Genomic DNA, 22,090 nt, shown 5'->3' on the forward strand with positions numbered 1-22,090 from the left:
TGGATCTAAGCTTATCTGAGTGTTGAGCTTCATTTTGAGGTATAAAGCTCAAAGCTTTCACATTCTTTTTATTCGTGCATCATAGTAGAGTATTTTAGGGTTTTGTCCCAGAATTTTGAGACTTTATGAGATATTGAGCTCTAGAGACTATGATCTACCCCCTTTAGATGTAATTAGTGGTTTAGTGTCATAAAAAATCCAATGTTGGACGTTGGAATCAAGCTACGCATGAGATATGGGCTTTTTGAGATAAGAGAGTGAGTGTTTTGCGTGTTTGTGACCATTCCAGCAATGCAAAGGCTTAAAGTCACTGACTTTATGAAGTAAGAGCTATTAGGAAATCCAGATCTATGATATGAGCCAAGGTCTTAACTGATTAAGACCAAATGAGTGAGAAACGAGAAAATGGGACGTACGTTGGGCGTAATCCCAGTATGTGTAGCGTAGGGGTCAAGCATCCTCGATGCATGCATTACAACAGAGTACGCCCAACGTAGAGAGCTGGTACGCGCAACGTACTCTCTATCGTTGACTTTTGGTTGACTTTTAGGGTTTGGTCAATTTGTGGACTAATAAGGCCATTGAGGAGTAAAATGGTCTTTTACCCTTCTATGAGTTTGTAGAAGGGTTAGTTTAGCTTATTGAGAGCCGTGATTAATTAGGGATAATTTTCGTATGTGTTAGGCGGAGGCTAGACCAATGATTTGAGTTCGTGATTAGCCGATTTCTTGCGAGGTGAGTCTTCTCACAATACTTACCATGAGTGGTATCTTTGTGCACCAAGATGTCATATGTGATTATCTATGTATTGTGATATTCTGCATTTTGTCTGTGTGCTTTATGCTGATTATTAAGTTAGGACCAGAGGGTCCACCAGAGTTGTGGGACCGAAGGGTCTCCACTGGAACACATTGAGCGGAGGGTCGTATTGAGTTAGCCTCGAGTGGCTAATGTGATGTGTGTGGTATTTTGGGGAACTCACTAAGCTTTGTGCTTACCGTGTTATGTGTTATGTGTTTTAGGTACTTCTCAGGATCGCGATAAGGCACCGGCTTGATTGTACACACACCCGAATTGTAGACATGTTTTTGGAGGATCCTGGATTTGTGATAAACAATTTTGAAATATACGTTGAAATTTGATACTTGAGAGTTTTGTGAAAATGTGACATGTGTTTTATTGTGTTTCAAAATGAAATTTTTTTTTTGAAAATTTACGTCGTTACATCGATGCTAACCTGGATTCGGATAGAAGATTGCAAATTATGAAAACACCCCTGACTACTAAAAATAAGATTTGCGTTTTCTTTTTAGGATTTGTGGCCTAGATTTGTTCTCCCATTCTCAAACCCGATAACTGTTCTTGTTTTAAACTATATATATATATATATATATATATATATATATATATATATATATATATATATATATATATATATATATATATATATATATATATATATATATATATTCATATATGGATATACATATCTATATACGTATTCATATATGACTATGATCTATTTCGTCGGCCCGATACACTAGAGCGCTTAAGCGGCATATATAAAATGATTCACCCATATTCATTCTGTCATTCTCCACCTTTTTTATCACTTGAATATCCATATATTCATATATGGATATACATATCTATATACGTGTTGTTGTTGGTTTGTGGATCGGGGGTAGGCCGGATTGCCGTTGTTGGTTAGTGGATTAATTTTAAGCCCGAGTGTTGTCAGTAGATAGCTAAGCAGGGTTATCAGAGTCAAGTAGGAGCATGAACAAGTTTGCTATGTGACTAGTTGGTTCTCGTCATGATGGTGCACTTATGTATGGGATTATCATGACAACATTTGTTTGAGGAGGTTTTGAGCCAATCAAATTTGCACGTTTTCGGTTAGTTGGTTGATGTGAGGGGTCTCATGAAGTGGAAGCAAGGGCTATCTAATTCAAGTGGGGGAGAACTGTAACATCCTGTTTCCCGTCATTTCTTATTTCAGGGCCGTGGGACGGAAGTTCATTTTGTAAATTCTTTGGGCCTTAAGGAAGTAAATATTATACCTTATGGAAGGAGGTAATGATTGTTGGGAGATCTAACCCTTGAATTGTGATTTGGGCCGAAGGGTAAAAAAGGAAAAGTAATAGGACGGTTTCTTACATGAAATATGGATTTTTGTTCGAGAATTTTTTTTCCCAAGATATTTAGATAATGTTGTAGAACTCTGCAACAGCATTTCGTGGATATAAAGAACATTCAAAATGGAGTTGGAACAAAGAAGTTGTGACCTTTTGAAGTTATGATGATTTTTGGGTTAGCCGCGTACAATGGGTGTACTAGGGCATCCCTAGTACGTTGGGCGTCCGACGAACATGTTGGGCATACACAATTAGTGCCTAACCCCTATTTCCATGGTTTGAGCCCTATTTAAGCTCCTTAACTTCCCCAAACCTAGTCCATTCTCATCCTCCACCTCTCCAACACCCTCTCTTGAAAACCTAACCCTATTTTTAGCCTTCTGAGCAAAAAGAAGGTGTTTTTAAGTGCTTTGGAGTGTCCTTGGTGCACCTTGGAGAAGAAGGAACTCACTGAATAAGCATTGGTTGCATTGGAGCTTGTAGATCCAGACATTGGTCACCTTGATCTTTCTCCTAGAGATATAAAGTTTGAATCTTGATGATGAAAGTGTTAGATCTAGCTAGTTTTGGGTGTTTTGAGCTTTTGGTCACTTTAAGTGTTTAAAGTTTAGATCTTGAAATTTTGTGACCTTGTTAGGAATAAAATTGGAAACTGTATCCATCTAAACATCATATTGATTCATATTTGAAGGTTGGAGACTCGGACTTAATGGATTATGTTGAAAAAGATGCACTTTTGGTCGCTTTGAGACTTAAAGACTAGATCTTGTTTGTTGGGACCATTCTAATGGATAAAGTTGGAAACTTTATCCATTATGGACCTATCAGGAACCATAAAAATGTGTTCTTGGTCCTTCTATCCCTTCCATGCAAGAGTTGTGATGTCTTAATGGATTAATATGTTAGTTTTTTTAGCTTTCGGACCTTCCCTAGCCATGGAAAGTCATAAAGGTGGAAACTTTATAACTAAAGACCACATTTTGAGAGTAGATCTGAGTTTGGGAGAAAAGTCCTTAAGGGATTAAGTGCTTAATGTAAAGGATGGAACCAACTCGAGTGCATTGGGGGTAATTTTAGTACGTTGGGCGTACTAAGCCATCCCATGTTCACAGGGTGTCAGTTGAGTACATAAGGCTTACTAAACCAGCCTTGGTCTTTGAATTTTGTTGACTCCATTGACCATTGACTTTTTGACAAAGTTTAACTTTAGGTCAATCTTGAGGGTTTTGATTGGTGATTAAGATTTTATATGGTGATGATGTTAGTGAAACCGCGGGAGCAAGCAGTTCAATAGGGAGCGTATCATAGTGTTCTCGAGTTTCTTCATTGAAAATGAGTTTTGCCTCATTGTACCGGTAGGTTGAAGGCACCAATGCCGACAACTAGTTTTGGTTATCTATTAGTATAGGGATGCCATAGGGATTGTATATAGTCATGTAGGATAGACTAAGGACTCTTGATCTAGACTTTCTTACTTGTTCCTTGTTTGGTTGTGGCTCTAGAGTAGGACCACCTATCTGGGTGTGTATCTCACCTCTGAGTATATATCGTTATACATCCCTTAGATTTTTGGTATTTAGTATGTTGCTATGTTATTCTGACCTGTTACATCTGTATCTTGGTAGTTGGTATGTTGCTATGTTGTAGTGACCTGTTAGATCTGCATCTTGGTAGTTGGTATATTGTCATGTAGGATAGCTTGAGAGCGCTTGATCTAGGATTTATTGCATGTTCCTCATTTGGTTGTGGCTCTAGAGTAGGATCATCTGTTCGGGTGGCTATCTCACCTCTGGTTAGTTATGGTTACGCATTTCATGGAGGTTAGTTGGTAGCAGGACAATATGTTGTGAGAGGACGAGTAGGCGGTAGTGAGCTGTATGATTGATGTTTGCCTGTATTTTGTGCCTACTTGATCATTGATTGTTTATATGTCGACATATGGTAGTGGTAGGTCAAGGAGGTCCTGCTTTGTTCTATAGGCCAAGAGACACAGTGCGGGTCGGCTGTAAGTCGAAGGCAAGGAGGCTTGGGAGGAGCGGTTGGGGTAGAGTCGGTAGGCCAACAAACCCTGGTACTCCTATCGGATAGAGTGATGGCCTGCGATGCGGTCCAGTTAGGCTGATAGCCCGAAGAGCGGACGTTATGCATCTTTGTATGTTTATCTTATGGGGTATTTTAGGGATAAACTCATTAAGCTTTGTGCTTATCCATATCATCGGTCATCACGAGAAGGCGAAGGCCTGACTATACACATTCATCAAGAACAATGAAGATTACGCGATTTAATGTTACTCTGATTTTTATAAATGTATTTGGAATAAACCGTTTTCTCAATAACAGATTTATAATTAAGATAATTTACTTATATAAAATGATAATTTTTAGATGTGAAAATGGGAGGTTACAAAAGCATTCTTACTTTCAAGTCACTCTTTCAAAACATTCTTTTCAAAAACATTTAATACTTTTATTTCAAAATATTTCATATATCAAAGCATTGCATTTGCTTATAAAAAATTCATTTTTACATGTACGACAAAGTGGGAAAATTACAACGCGTAGTCGCCTCAATCACACGAAGGCTAGCTAGTTCTCTTCTAGTTCCTTTTCGTATAACAATCATCTTCAAACACTACCTATACCATATATTGACATAAGTCATTAAAATTACTAAAATACCCCTCAAGGGTTCCTTTACTAATTTTCATTGCTTCAAACCATTTGTCAAGAAAAAATATATATGTAGGCGAAAAAAGTGCGTAAATCCAAGTCGGTATCGAAAAGTTATGAAGAAAACAAGTATCTTCACAGTCAGAGTCTACCACGGCCATGGAAATTAAGGCATGCATTTCCACAGGCCATGTTTTCATGTCTGCACACACACAAAACTTAATTTTTCTCAACATAACACTCTACTTTACGTAGTTCTCGAAGACCCTTTTCCAAATCACTTTGTATCATTTATTTAGGCTCTTGCACATGATTAGAAGGTGTTTTATTATCCAAATACACCCCACTTAATCAATTAAGTGTTCATTGAAACCTTAGGATCATGATGATCCTCAAGTGTTTAAAAGAATGGTAAACAAGTCCATTTTTCACATAAACATTCCAAACCTCACAAAGCTTGTTCCCAACTTATTGAATACTCGTATGATTGTTATCAAGCACACAAAACCTTCATTAATCTCATTGTAAGTACATAAACTAACCATGTAATCTTGAATTCCTTTCCATGTTTCCCAAATTTTCCTTAGGCAAAAACAATCACTAGAACCACTTATAGCTCATGAGATCCTTCATGTTTATGTTACAATTCCTTATATAAAGCGTCAATTTATATCCATGAATGTCATTGACCTCTTAGATGTTAATGAACATGTAGTTATCCCTAGATTTCCCAAAAAGCCCTTATGGCCAATTATTCAGAAAATTCAAATATAGATCGACCAAGACTTCATGTTCTTGCTTTCAAATCATTTTATTAGTATCAACTCAAGTTTATGAGCATCATATACTCATCAAATGCTTACATACCAAGGGTTCCATTGTTTTCATTACCATTTCACCAAATTTGTTAAAACCAATGTTTATACTTGATTCTACCATTATGGATATCATTGGGGTTTATTTTTGTCAAACATCATCTAGGTCATGGAATCCATTCCGTAATAACTTACGAGTACAAAACCCCCAAATTGGATTTCTATGGTTCATGGAGATTTTTATCCAAATCATCAAATCCATCATTAGAATGATTGGATTGAGATTAGAATCATGGAAACCACTCAAGGGAGTTTAGAAAAGCAAAACCTCATCCTTATAAGAAGTTACATTCGACATTGGGGTTTTCTCCAAACCTTGAACTCGAAAATTAGGGGTAATAAAGAAGAGATTATACCTTGCAAGCTTTTGATTCTTCTTTTCTTTGCATATTTGCTCAATTTCTCTTTTGAATCAAACCCTAGATGGTGTGAGAAAGGCAAAATTGCCATTAGGGGAGTTCTTGGATGCAAATCACGAATCTAGAACAAGGATGGAGAGGTATTGCTTTTTATTTCCCAAATTTTCACATTTGATACCTTTAGTTTGCCCATTTTGGCAAAAACTCCTCAAACCTCAATATTTATTATTTTAACTTAGGTTTTGATATAATAAGCCCTTCCTACTCTACTTTATAACATTAGTTGTGACAACCCGATATTTCAAATCAATGTAATGACCTAAAAGTCAAGGATTTGTAATCTACTTTTGATATAATAAAAATAGCGTAAAAAATAAAGTGTTCAGAAGTCTCTATTGGGTTGCATGAAGTAATAGATATCATGTCAAGGTTTTCAGAAATATAAAGAACACTCAAATCCGAGTTATAACGAAGAAGTTATGACCAATCTAAGATCCGCATCAAAATCGGTAAAACACTGTTAAGCGTTTAAACGCGAAATTTCAATAAAACACTTTTTAGCCTTATGTATCTAAATGAAAGTCATAGATATCATTAAACTGTGAACGTACATAAAAAGAACGTCCAAATCTTATTTCGTATAGGGAAGTTATGATTTTTCTAAGTTTCGGAGTAGTGGTAGATAGCTAAAAATTCAAAATAAAGATCGAGCGACTTTTAGCCGACGCAACCTAAAGGAGAATTGAAGATCTCGACAATAGTAGTACAATGGTAAAAAGACAGATGAAAACAGACATCGGATGAAGAAGTTATGAATTTTTAATGGATTTTTCCTATCCCGATCCATTAAAAATATATAAATAAAAATAAATTCAAAATTTTCCAACAAAATCTAAATGAAAGTTGTAGATTATATTCTCACCTACGCGTGGATATAAAGAACATCAAAAACAGAGCTCATATGCAAAAGTTACGCATTTTAGAAGATTGTGACACACAAACCGAGGAGGAGTACGCTATGGCGTACGATACTCAATGCTGAGCCTCGGATCGACCAAGTCTCCCTATAGCCTTCTAGCACGTCCCATCTGAAGTCCGGTATCCAACGAAGACGTCATGCATGACGTACGCCCAGCGTACAAGGGCAGTTCCCACCCCTATAAATAAGATGCGAGGCTTCCGAACTTCTTTGCTAATTTACAACATCTCTCCCATATTTTCTCACTCTCGAGTCTCCCGAAACTATCCCGACGCCCCGGTTACATATCCATGCTCTGACGAAGGTCCGAAGGTCCGAAACTCCCAAGAAATTTCCCGCTTTCCGGTCGAAGTGCTGCCCGAGAAAAGTCTCGTTTTCTTCAAATCATCACACTTACCAAGTGAGTTCATACCCCTATATTTTCACGTCTTTATTATATTTTAGGGGGAAAAGTACAAGTGAAATGCAAGAAAAACTTATGTTAAAATGCAAATCGTTACATACAGTTTCTAATGATTTATCTACATTTTTTGTATATAAATGTTAAATAAGTAAAATAACGTTATTACAAATATTATACTTTACATGCAAATGGACTTTCATACATAAATCTATTTCATACTAACTCTTGTGAGACATTTGAGTTCACGTACTTTCAAGTACGCATTTCAAGTCTTGTATTATAAACCATAATATCTTGTAAGGAGACCGTGATACTTGTGTATAGATCTATACGGGATGGACAATCCCGCACCTAAACTGTTAGCTACAGTTAGACCGGCAGGTCTGGGGTGAGAAACGTCATAACACTCCAACGCCTAAAGAACGTTGTTACAGGCAGTGTGGGTCAATACTACAGTTATAAAACTCACATGAAGTATTAAAACATTTGGTTTACGGGGCTATCAAACGCCTTAGTGATTATATATACATATATAAATCTACTTACACTATAATAAGTACGGAAAATACTTATGCATTCCGGCTTTTGGAACTTTTAAAACTATTATTCATTTATGAAAAATATTGGATTTTCTAGAAACAAACTCAGTTACTTTATACAAAAAGGCATACAATTCTTATACAAAAACGCTTATGAACTCACCAACTTCATTGTTGACACTTTTTCAAAACTACTTGTATTTCTCAGGGATTCAGTAATACAGGTAAACAACAACTTTTGGGGAAGGGACGCTAAGGCGTCAATTTCAAAACTTATTATATCATCATAATGTAATTTATTTTGAAACATGTATTACAAGCAACAATGTAACTTTTTAAATTATATTTATAGTGGTTGTGTTTGCTTTCTTTACTATTCATTCAACTGTTATGATATTGAATGAAGTCATCCGCCCTCGAACGTTTCCGCCGTTTTGGTTTGGGGGTGTCACATTAGTAGTCCCTTCCATTAATTGATTCAACCCTTTAGTCAGCTCAATATTCCAATTTTACACTTTTAGACCTTTAATTTTTAAAATTGTTATTATTTACCATTTTTAACTTTCCAAACTTCATATCAATTAATGATATGATTACCCCTTAATTATTGAACTATCTATTCACCCTTTATTTAATTACTTAATTAATTTAAGACTCTAGTCTTAAATTTAGGATGTTACAAATATCTACCCCTTAAAAGGATCATGTCCTCGAAATCGCATCGTGAGCCATCTCATTAGAATCCTTTCCCATTACTTTTTAATTTCATCTATAATCATACCTTCTTGGTCATTTTATCACATTTGTAGTCCGTTTAATAATAAATAGTATGCAATTAGGGGTTATTAACCCTTTTGGACACTTTTACCCTTTTTTCTCCCTTGTTGAACTCTTAACAACTTCATGCAATAAGATTATCCAACGTTAAGTCAATATTTTTATATTTCCTCACTTAGGTTCTAGTTTTCTTAAGTATGTTCCTTCATGCTTAAGCACGTCACCATCATTGAATTATTTATTAATTCTATTAGTAATTCATTACCAAGACTTATCTTCTAATATATCTTTACATTTACCTTTCTTCCCGAAGGTCTTACTTTAAACTTATAAGAATGGGAATTTACTCACAACAAGGTTTGTAAGCTAACTTACACTAATGATGATTCCCTTCAACGGTATCAACAAGATAATGCAGTCATGTATAATTTTCTTTGTCTACTACCTTTATACGAACAAGTACTATGCTATTTCATTCCATATATACTTCATGAACCTCATCCCTATATTCTTTCATTCACTTTATTTGGCATGTCAAACCAAAAATCTCATTTAATGAGTTAAATCATTTTGCCTAAGCATATCATGACAATAAGCTCTAAATCAGATGGTGTTTTTTCAACTCGACTTTTAAAGTCTTGCAGGATCCAAGTTTCTTTACTTGTAACCTGATCCTTCAAGGTTATCTACCCCTTAAAAGAAATGAGGAAATTTCTTTTAAGGTTTCAGTTACACGACGATCTTCATCATGTAGCAGGATGTTTTGTTTATTCTTTCATGAAAACTTGTTGCCTCACATTTATTCCTTATGGACCTTGACTTCCACCATTTCCTTTAACCATTTATCACATATATCTTCTATCATAGTTTCATCATTCATTTGTCCTTCAACATTATTGTTCGAGTACTCGACTCTTCTATTCATCACTTTGTCAATTTAACTTCTCCTGCATCAAACTTTACTCCTTTCTATTTCTTATCCATTTCTATGATTACTCAACCAACTTTTATATCAATTGATTTCCATATCCTTTAGTCACTGTAAATAGGCCTACAATGCTCTGAGTCAAAGTTCTATCTCCTATATGAATTCATAATAGAAGATCTCATTATCATAATTCTACATGTTCTTTGTTTGGTTTTCGAATCCGGGTTAGGAATAATGCACAAACTTTGTACTTAATTTATACTTGAGTATGCCTGGTCTGCGTCATCAGGTTGCATAACTTGAAAGATCTAAATCTTATATTCTTGTTTCGTTTGTGTCACTCATAATTCCAAGCATCACACATTGTTCTTACTAATCCTAAAGAGTGTTGTGAGCTCTTGTACATTACATCCTCACATTTTCGTATCCTTCTTATCATCTACCCCTTAAAAGAAATGTAGAAATTTGTTTTAAGGTCCAAGTCACCCTATGATTTGTAACATGTAGTAGTTTGTCTCTCTGACCCGTCCATGGAAATTTCAAAAATACCCTTTGCTCGTCAACGACTTCCTAACAATCCCTTTTTAACAACTTCAAGTGTTCATTCCTGTAATGCCCAGCTTTTTCTCACCAAGTATACCCCAAAATACATTCCATAATTATAAAAATGTTTACAAAAAAATTTGGTATAGACTGGCACACTGGAGAAAAAGAAGTTATCACAAGGATCGTGCTGGCAGCAAGCACAGGATCGAGTCGGGCGCTACAATCTCTAACCTGCAAAACATTTACAAACAAACAACGTAAGCCCCACGGCTTAATGAATAACAACTACAATAACATAAACACATAATCCAAATAACAAATAATCCATCATGTAGATTTATTCACAATATCTCCTAAGTGATCAAATAGAAACCTTTTTGCATAATAATCCCATGCTTAGTAAAACACTAAGCCCAAACCTGTCAAATGATACTATCTCCAATCCGAGATAAATATAACTATATATATATATATATATATATATATATATATATATATATATATATATATATATATATATATATATATATATATATCAATATTTCATCTCCAATCCGAGATAAATATAAACCAGGACAAAAATATTTTATTATAGCCAATCTGACTAATCAAGTACCATATCTCCAATCCGCGATAACATATTCAAATAATTATGTCATCCTTAGGTATCATATAATGTCATAATAATCACCAATACACATATACCAAAATGTGTAGGTACCAAAAACAACGGATGTTAGAGCAGTGTTACTCACCTGATCACTTGGTTGACACACTACTTTGGCTCTTGACCTATACATCTTTCCCGTCCCTCACAAACTAGTACCTAACCAACAATTTCCAAGTTCTTTAGAACCTATTATAATTTACCCTTAACTACACCCCGTAACTATTTGTCACCAAGATCATCAAATACAATAATATATCAATACTAGGCTTAAACCCATAAGCCAATAACCAAATATACCATATCGGGACATTTCAGTAGATTAGGGTTTATAACCCTGACATTCCCAACTAACAATCTTACCGTGAGATTTACTTACAAATCTCACCAACAGGTCCGTAACAACACCGTATCACGGATACAAGTATATGTACATAGCATATACTCAAATCTATCCAATCCCAACAATAATGTTGTATAAAACAATTACATAATAATGGGATAACTTATACCTCTGCGAGCCTCGTATCTCCCGTATATAAGCACAAATCACTTTATACGATCTCTCGCAACCGAATCCCGGCAGAGCTTCGCTTACGTGCACCAAAACCTTCCAAATGACACTAAAATCACTCGTTTTTATACTCTGCAAGCTCTCGCGTTATGCGCATTGTAAGCTCACGTCGTGAGTAGTGTCAAGACATGGTCCTACCACGCATCGCACTCTCCCGCTACATGTCTCGTCCATTCATCGCGTCTCACATCGTGAGAACCACTTGCTCACATCGTGAGAGTCAAATGTCATGTCGTGACAATCATGATTCATGTTGTGGTGGTCAAAGGTTGATATTTGACTTGACTTTCGTTGACTTTCTCATAATCGCATCCTACTTTCATCTCAACTTCGAATAGCCATAACTTTCTCATACGGACTCTATTTTCAGCAAACTTTATATCCATAGAATCGTCATCACACGAACTATAATATTCTTCAATAATATTTTAATAATTAACATTCTTAAAAAATAACCATGTCTAGGGTTTATCTCACCTATCCCTTTCATAATATCTATATTTTATAAAATAACATCTGTTACGAAAAACCGGGTGTCACAAGTCTTTCCCCTTCAAAAGATTCCGTCCCTGGAATCTCCTGAAGTCTCGTGCTATAATAAAGAATTCCAGTAACTTATAGTCCTTCCAACTATTGAATAACATTCTCCACTGCAATTGCATAAAAATGCATGGTTGTACATTATTCTATCACAATTTACTATTATTTTCTTAGCATAAATTCCCATAGATTTACACTACAATACACATATATCTTTATCAACAATGATAACCATTTTCAATACAAAATGGTTATAAAGCTATCAATTACCATCAAATTTCTACATCTCATTTTAAACTTCCTTTCGATTATTAACACTTTTCCTCGAGCCTCATAATCGACTAACATTTCTTCGTGAGAAGTTCATAACACAGAAGAATCTCACATAATAAGGATAGGAACATATTCACTATCCCTAAATAATTCTACTTAATCATAAATTTTATTTATTTTCATCATATTCTTCGCAACAAGTAGTACTCACTTACTACTTAATTAAAATCAACTATTTCTATTTACCATTCTCAACTATCACCGGATACTAGATTTACGACTCCTTTCAAGTTACGAGTATTTCACTATTACCAAATCAATTAACTACACACCATGATCTCCAATCCAAGATCACACATACCATTAATTATCAATTATTACCGAATATCATATCGGTGAATACCACATTTCCACATCTCATCATTCAGATGAATTTATTACATCAAAAATTTTCGAATTTACCCAATCCATTATGGTCTTTAATACCATAATGTAAATCAGATACACAGTAAACCCACCCATACTGGTATCTTCTATACATACAATACGTCAATGAAACACCTATTTCTCAATATCTTCACACTACGAAGATGTCATTTCATTCACATCGTAGCAATCTCTTATTATGTTGTCAATAGATGATATTTTAAAGTCAACCTTTCTGACATCATGTCAATCAGTGACATTACTAATTCATGCGTTTTCTCTTGGTAACTCCAATACCAAGATTACCATACATACACTTATACACATACATATATTTTCAATTCATGTGGTATCTCCAATCCAAGATTACCACCATATCGTTTCATGTTATAATAGTATCCCTAATCCAGGATAACTATCATGTCATACCTGTCACCTTCCATTAGTATCCCCAATCTAGGATAACCATTTTGTCATACCTGTCACCTTCCAGTGGCATTTCCAATCCAGGATATCCACCATGTCATACTTGTACAAGTTACATCTCCAAACCAAGATAACCACCAAATCATATCAATACTAGTGGTATCTCTAAACCAAGATAACCACCAAATCATACATGTACCAGTGGTATCTCCAAACCAAGATAACCACCAAATCATACCTGTACCAGTGGTATCTCCAAACCAAGATAACCACCAAATCATACTTGTACCAGTGATATCTCCAAACTAAGATAGCCACCAAATCAAAAATATGTATGTATGTGTATGTATTTCCGTTTCTATAGTACCTCCAGACCGAGATAACACTATAATTCCTTTCCATTCACATGATAACTCTAATACCGAAGTTATCCTTACATTCATTTCCATATTTTTTTTCTCAGAATACTTCAAACACTAACATTTTCATGTCTTTTCCACTTTATGAAAAATATATGAATCCAAATTCTATATGTAAAACAAAGTTTAATCATATTCATTAATCATCTCAAAAATATTACTACCTCCAAAATTCATATCTGAAGTATTTGTTTCTTCTACCGGGTTCATATCCCGAAAATATTTCTCCTCACGTCTCCCAAATTCATCATAACTCCAGCACACTTTTAACTTCGTAATTTCCAGCCACATTGTGGCTCTAATCTCGTATCATGAACATGGTCAATAGTTATCAGCTCATATAGTTGAAAGATATATATTAAACAATAATCAACCATACATAGTAATCCCATGGCCTATCTTCCAAAACCAATCATTTACCTGAAAGCAAGCCCTAGTTAAAATTTAATCTTTACATTGTGGTCCATCTATAATCACGTCATGACCATGATAATTCTTCAACTTGTGACCTTTTTTCATGTCGTGGTCTTACATCTGCCACGTCGTGACCTTACCTTCCTCACGTCGTGATCTGCATTCCTCACACCGTGACCTACATTCCTCACGTCGTGACCTACGCAATTCAATTATAGCAGTCTACTTAATACTCATGTCATGCAAACACCATGGTCACGTCGTGATATTAAAGTATGTTGCTATTCTTCATTTTGACTAAATCAGACATCGTAATCGATGCACCTGATACTTCAAATCATCACGCCTCACATCCCGCTGTAGGCCTCGCAACCGTACATCGCAACTTACCATGTACACAATGGCATCCGCTACAATACCGCTTATCTTCTTCTACACGATATCATCCAATGTCTAGCCTTCCAATGGCAATCGATTTTAATTATTATGGAAAAAGGTCCCGACAAATACAAATCGATATTTTGAAAAAATTCTAACTATTCAAACAATTTTATTACTAATATCTCACCATATAGTTTAATTTAAATTTCATCACGAATCGCAACACCCGCTACGCCGTGCATAGATGAGATACCATATCGTGCACCGAAATTCTTCCCGCAATATGCGTATATATATATATATATATATATATATATATATATATATATATATATATATACATATATATATATACATATATATATATATATATATATATATATATATATATATATATATATATATAATAGTTCCAAGTTATTTCTACCATTCATAATCAAATAACATTTTCCACCTTATGGTTTAAGTTTAGGTATTTACTATAAGCACCTAAATAACTTAAACCACAACTCTGATACCGTCTTGTAACGCCCAAATTTTTCTCACCAGGTATACCCCAAAATACATTGCATAATTATAAAAATGTTTACAAAATATTTTGGTATACACTGGCACACTAGAGCACAAGAAGCTATCACAAGGATCGTGTTGGCAGCTAGCACATGATCGAGCTGGGCGCTACAATCTTTAACCTGCAAAACATTTACAAATAAACAACGTAAGCCCCACGGCTTAGTGATAACAACTACAATTACATAAACACATAATAAAAATAACAAATAATCCATCAGGCAGATATATTCACAATATCTCCTGAGAGATATAATAGAAACCTTTTTCCATAATAATCCCATGCTTAGTAAAACAGTAAGCACAAACCTGTCAACTGATACTATCTCCAATCCGAGATAAATATAACCCAATATATATATATATATATATATATATATATATATATATATATATATATATATATATAGATATATATTTCACAAATATAATCCGAGATAAATATAAACCATGATAAAAATATTTTATTATAGCCAATTTAACTAATCAAGTACCATATCTCCAATCCGAGATAACATATTCAAACAAGTATACCATCCTGAAGTATCATATAATGTCATAATAATCACCGATACACATATACCAAAATGTGTAGGTACCAACAACAACGGATGTTAGAGTAGTGTTACTCACCTGATCACTTGGTTGAGACACTAGTTTGGACCTTGACCTATACAGCCTTCCCGTCCGTCAGAAACCGGTACCTAACCAACACTTTCCAAGTTCCTTAGAACCTGTTATAATTTACCCTTAACTACACCTCGTGACTATTTGTCACCAAGATCATCAAATACAATAATATATCAATACTAGGGTTAAACCTATAATCCAATAACCAAATCTACCATATCGGGACATTTAAGCAGATTAGGGTTTATAACCCTGACAGTCCCAACTAACTATCTTACCATGACATTTACTTACAAATCTCACCAACAGGTCCGTAACAACACCATATCACGGATGCAAGTATATGTACATAATATATACTCAAATCTATCCAATCCCAACATTAATGTTGTATAAAACAATTACATAACAAGGGGGTAAATTATACCTCTGCGAGACTCGTATCTCCTGTATATCAGTACAAATCACTTTATACGATCTCCCGCAACCGAATCCCGACACAACTTTGCTTATGTGCACCAGAATCTTCCAAATGACACTAAAAACACTCATTTTTATACTCTGAAATCTCTCACTTCGTGAATATTATAAGCTCACATCGTGGGCAGTGTCCAGACATGGTCCTGCCACGCGTCGCACTCTACTGCCATTTGTCTTGTCGATTCATCGCATCTCACGTCGTGAGAACCACTTGCTCACATCGTGAGAGTCAAATTTCACGTCGGGAAAATCATGATTCATGTCGTGGTGGTCAACGTTTGACCTTTGACTTGACTTTCGTTGACTTTCTCATAATGGCATCCTACTTTCATCTCAACTTCAAATAGCCATAACTTTCTCATATAGACTCCGTTTTCAGCAAACTTTATATCGACGGATTCGTCATCACACGAACTACAATATTCTTCAATAATATTTTAATAATTAACATTCTTAAAAATTAACCCTGTCTAGGGTTTATCTCACCTATCCCTTTCATAATATCTATATTTTATAAAATAACACCTGTTACGAAAAACCAGGTGTCACAGTTCCTGTCCGCACCTTGTTAGCACTATAAAATCTTTTGATATTCAATTTGTATTCTTTAATATTCCATAATGTGAAATCTTCTTCCAAGTACTTATCATCTAGTTATCACATCTTGAAGGTTCATTCCTTATGACACCCTTATCACGTTCTCCGTAGAAGAAACTCAACTTTTTTCTATCACAAATCTCAGAACTTGTAGATAGAGCTTACAAAGTTCCTTCCATTAAATTTTTCATCATGGTAGTCTAGTACCATGGGGTAAGGTACTCTTATCGACTCATCATTGTCACTTTTAGTTTCCATTATGTTCATGCTTCGAGACGATCTTCATATTGGATGTCTTCCATTCAAGATTAAGAAATACCTTCAGGTATCCTACACTACTACCATTGTGCACCATTTCTTGCCGGTCCATCACATTAGGTTAATGCACAATTTCTTGCATTTTATTAGTATCTTGGTGTCACCAGGACACCTTTCTTCCATAGCTACCATCATATTTGACACTTGATTTTTCTGTCATCTGATTGCCAACTCCTTAGGATCCCAAAAGATCTCATCGAGTCAATATTATCATGCTCCTTCCCAAGCTATTTCAGTCGTGCTTTCTTGCATCATCTTGCTTTCGTAATCATATCACCCATTCGCCAACTTAGCCATTGGCTTGCCTTCTAGTGTCAATAACTACATCAAATCATTATCTTTCATCTAAGGATGGAATTCATGATTCCATTCCATTCCTTTCTCAATCAACTTACTTGTAAGTTGAAGTTATCACTCTTATGTTGTAACATACGCTCGTCTCCAATTACTAACTCCAATTAATTTTCTTAATCATAACTTTGGAGTTCCAGTTCTTGTCTCATTTTAGACTTTTTCCAAAATTCAACCATGTCCCGCTTGAGCTAAATGTTTGTTAATAATTTAAATAGCTCAATTCAATTAATTCCTTGGTGTTTCTAACTTATTACCAATGATACTAAAAGACTATAAACTCAACTTCAACCATATATCAAATGTATCCCAAGTAATATCTCATTTTAATAGTAGTTGTTTGACTTTGACAAAAAAGTCAAAGGTGTTAAAATTTTCCATTATCCATTAACATCTATTAAATTCCTCCATGACTCTTATTTAATACAAGGCACGCATTCAATAAGATCCTAACTCACCTGAATCCTTACCACATTTCACAAAACCCCTTCATGGTTCCACGAAGTTCGTGTACGTATCTTGTGTTTATAATAGTACGAGCCCTATACTATTATAACCACATCATAGATAACAGACCTTGACTTCACCACTTAGGAGGTTTTGATCCATTGGTTAAGATCGTCCATACAATATTCTTACTTCCATTACTCACTTTAGAAGCACCCAATGTATAGTTATACAAGTTATCTAACTGATCTAAAGCTTCATATCATCTAGCATGACAATTGCTTTCTATCACTTGTTGCATAAGATTCTACCTAACTCAAGGCATAACAATCCCATGACTCATTCACAGTTTCCATAACCAAAGTCTAAGCCTATGAGTGGAATATTCCAATCCTAATTTTGTTAATCTATGGATGTGATACCAAACTGTAACACCCTAAAATTTTCAAATTTTTTCAAACTTTAAAATGCTATAGTTTTAAAAATATTTGGGTGTTAACCCACATTTAACAAAAACTGGTCCCACAAAAACATTTAAAAATTTAAAACATTAGGTGTTACTATTAAGCATCAATATAACCATAGCAAGCAAATAAGAATTACATCAATACAATTAGCCAGAAACTTAACAAGTTCCACTCTGTTCTCTATCACTTGATTTCTAACTTTCATCTAATATCCTCTCTCTTTAAGTGGAACTTGAGATAAATGGTATTAAAAAGAGACACGTAATAAAATAATGTCTCGTGAGCTACGTCGGTGTGTGACCCAAAACATTTATCACATGTTCATCAAAAATGTTTCATCATTGCAAAACATCGTTTTAGACCATAAATCAGTTTCAAGCATTTTCAAGAAAAACTCGTTTCATACATATCATCAATATCATTTCATTTCATCTTATATCTTATCATTTCATTTCAATAGACATCTTTCCATATTCCATTTTATTTTATCATTAAGGGCTAATTCTGGTTTTAAACCGTTGCCAATTCTTGGTACCTAGTAAAGAGAATAAACAAAGACAAACAAACCATACACACAAGCTAAACCAAAAAAAAACAAATAAAAGATAAAATCTTTTTTTTTTGAATTTTCTAAAAAATAACAAAAACAAAATATTTTTGGATTTTTGAACTGTCTGAAAAGAAATAAAAACAAAAAAAAACAAGAATAAACGAAATTAATTTTAGAAACTCTGGGAATAAAGATAAAAGAGAAAATAAAGCAAGTAAGAAGATTATAAGAAGTTTACAATGTATACAACCGAAAACTACCCTTAAAGAAGTGAAGAGAAATAAGTCGAGCGTTCGGTTCATTTCGGTTCCTGAAAATTCCGGAACCGAAATAGATCAAGCGTTCGGTTCATTTCGGTACCTGAAAATTCCGATTGTAAAATTTTATTGAAGCTTGCTTCTGGTAGGGCTTTAGTGAAGATGTCAGCTAGTTGATCATAGGACCGAACGAAATGAACTTCCACGTTTCCATCTTTAACATGGTCCTTGATGAAATGGTATCTTAGTGCAATATGATTTGTCTTTGAATGTTGCACTGGATTGTGACATATTCTTATCGCGCTTTCAGAGTCACAATAGATAGGTATTTTCTTCATACTTAGTCTGTAGTCTCTTAGTTGGCTTTGTATCCAGATCACTTGTGAGGTACATGATGTCGCAACTATGTACTCAGCTTCGGCTGTTGAAAGAGACACACAGGTTTGCTTCTTGGACTGCCAGCTAACAAGTTTACCATCAAGGAATTGGCATCCTCCAGTTGTGTTGTTTCGGTCAAGACCGCATCCTCCAAGATCGGCGTCAGAAAAGGCTTGAACAAAGATTCCGGATCTAGCAGGGTACCAAAGACCGAGAGACGAGGTTCGCTTTAGATACCGGAAAAATGTTTTCCACTGCTACCATGTGAGGCTCTCTTGGATTTGCTTGAAACTTGTCACAATAACAAACAGATAACATAATGTCTGGTCTACTAGCTGTTAGATACATAAGAGACACTATCATTTGACGATAGAGTGTTACGTCAACAACAAGTTTTTCAAGAGATGAAGTTAACTTCGTGCCAAACGCCATGGGAACCTTCACCTTCGAATCTCCCGTCATACCGAACTTCGCCAGCAAATTCTTCATGTAGGCCTCCTGGTTAATAAAAATGCCTTCTGGTCCCTGTCTTATATTCAATCCAAGAAAAAAGTTCATTAGTCCCATTGCGCTCATTTCAAATTTAGTCTCCATCAACTTCCTAAATTCAGCCGTTAAGCTAGGATTCGTGGAGCCGAAGATGATATCATCGACATAAATCTGAACTATCATTAAATGTTCGCCTTCTTTCTTTCGTAAGAAAGTTGGGTCAACCGAACCTTGCTTGAATTTCGACATTTTAAGAAAGCGAATAACGTTTCATACCAGGCCCTCAGTGCTTGCTTCAGACCATATACAGCTTTATCCAACACATAGCAGTGATCATGGAATTTCTTGTTCACGAACCCAAGAGGTTGTTCAACATACACCGTTTCTTGTAGTTCTCCATTTAAGAAAGCACATTTCACATCCATCTGGAAAACTTCGAAGTTTTTATGTGCAACATATGCTAGAAAGATTCTAACTGATTCCAACCTTGCTACAGGAGCGAAGGTCTCCTCATAATCTATTCCTTCTTCCTAACAATATCCCTTAACCACTAGCCGAGCCTTATTGCGAATGACGTTGCCCTCTTTATCCAACTTGTTCCTGAAGACCCATTTCAAGCCGACCACAGAAGCATCCTTTGGAGTGGGAATCAGCCTCCAAACTCGATTACGTTCAAACTCATGGAGTTCATCTTGCATTGCTTGTACCCACTCAGCGTGATCAAGTGCAACATTAACCCTCTCCGGTTCGATCTTGGAGACAAACAAATTAAACATGCAGAATTCAACATGAAAGAATAAAGCAGTTTGTTTCGCTTTCAATTGAGAGCATGTGAGAACTCGCTCAGATGATTCACCAATTATTTGTGTTTTGGGATGATCCTTAGTCCATTTTGTTAGAGGATGGTAATTCAGGTCATAAACATGATCCAACTCTGCATTTACCTCTTCTTCATATTCTGATTGATTGCCTTCTTTATTTGTATTTTCATTCTCCCCCTCAAATGCCGAAGCGTATCCCATGTCAGGTTCAGAATTCTCCCCCTCGGTTGGAGTTGGATTCTCCACCTCGGTTGGAGTTGGATACTCCCCCTCGGTTGGAGTTGGATTCTCCCCCTCGATTGGACAATCATGGGTTGGGGTTTGAGTTGGATTCTCTTCCTCGAATGACAATTTGATTGTGTTGGATACAGATGAACCCTCCCCCTTGAACATTGAGCTTTTATTTGGAGGGTCAGTTAAGGGTTGACCATCAGTTGGTTTAGAAGGATCATTTCCCATTTCTTTTGCAGCTTCAACGATGATCTTTTTCAGATTGTCGATTTTGTTGTGTGCTGCTTTCGCCTCCGAGTGTATAGCCTTTTCTGGTTCATCAAATAGTCTTATGTACTCATCATACAAGTTGGAAAGGGGAGCCGAGACTTGTCCTGAGTCTGGAAATATTCCCCCCATGGTACTATCGCTTGTTTGAACTTTATTCAGGTAGTTATCATCAAAGGTTACATAGTAGGTTTCTTCAATACGCTTGGAATGTTTATTCAAAACCCTATATGCCTTTGAAGTGAGTGAATAACCAAGAAAAATTCCCTCATCGGCTTTGATGTCGAACTTGTTTCGGTTCTCTTTGGAGTTGAAAATGAAGCATCTTGAACCGAACACGTGAAAAAACTTAACGTTGGGTTTCCGATTGTTCAGAATCTCATACGGAGTGATGCAGAATCGTTTGTTAAGTAAGGATCGGTTCTGGGTGTAGCATGCAGTTGCTACAGCATCAGCCCAGCAGTTGCTACAGCATCAGCCTCACATAAGGAACGGTTTCGTCTTTCAACAATTTCATTCTGTTGTGGTGTATAGGGAGCAGAGAAGTTGTGAGATATTTCTTTTTCAGCCAGAAAATCTTCAAAGTCTTTATTCTTGAATTCAAGCCCATTGTCGCTTCTAATGTTCCTCACCATCTTTCGCATCTGCAGTTCTACTTGCTTGATAAACAACTTCAACTTGGGAGTCGCGTCTGATTTCTGTTTAAGAAAGAAAACTCAGGTGAAGCGTGAAAAATCATCTATTATGACAAGAATGAACTTACTACCACCGATGCTTTCGATAACCTAAGGTCTACATAAGTCAATATGCAAAAGTTCAAGAGCTTCAACAATCTTTGTATTGATACGTGTGGGATGGCTCTTTCTGCTTTGCTTGCCCATCTCACATGCTGCACACAGGTGT

This window comes from Lactuca virosa, chromosome 2 (assembly GCF_052849685.1).
Source record: "Lactuca virosa cultivar CGN04683 chromosome 2, Lactuca_virosa_CGN04683_v6, whole genome shotgun sequence".
NCBI lineage: Eukaryota > Viridiplantae > Streptophyta > Magnoliopsida > Asterales > Asteraceae > Lactuca > Lactuca virosa.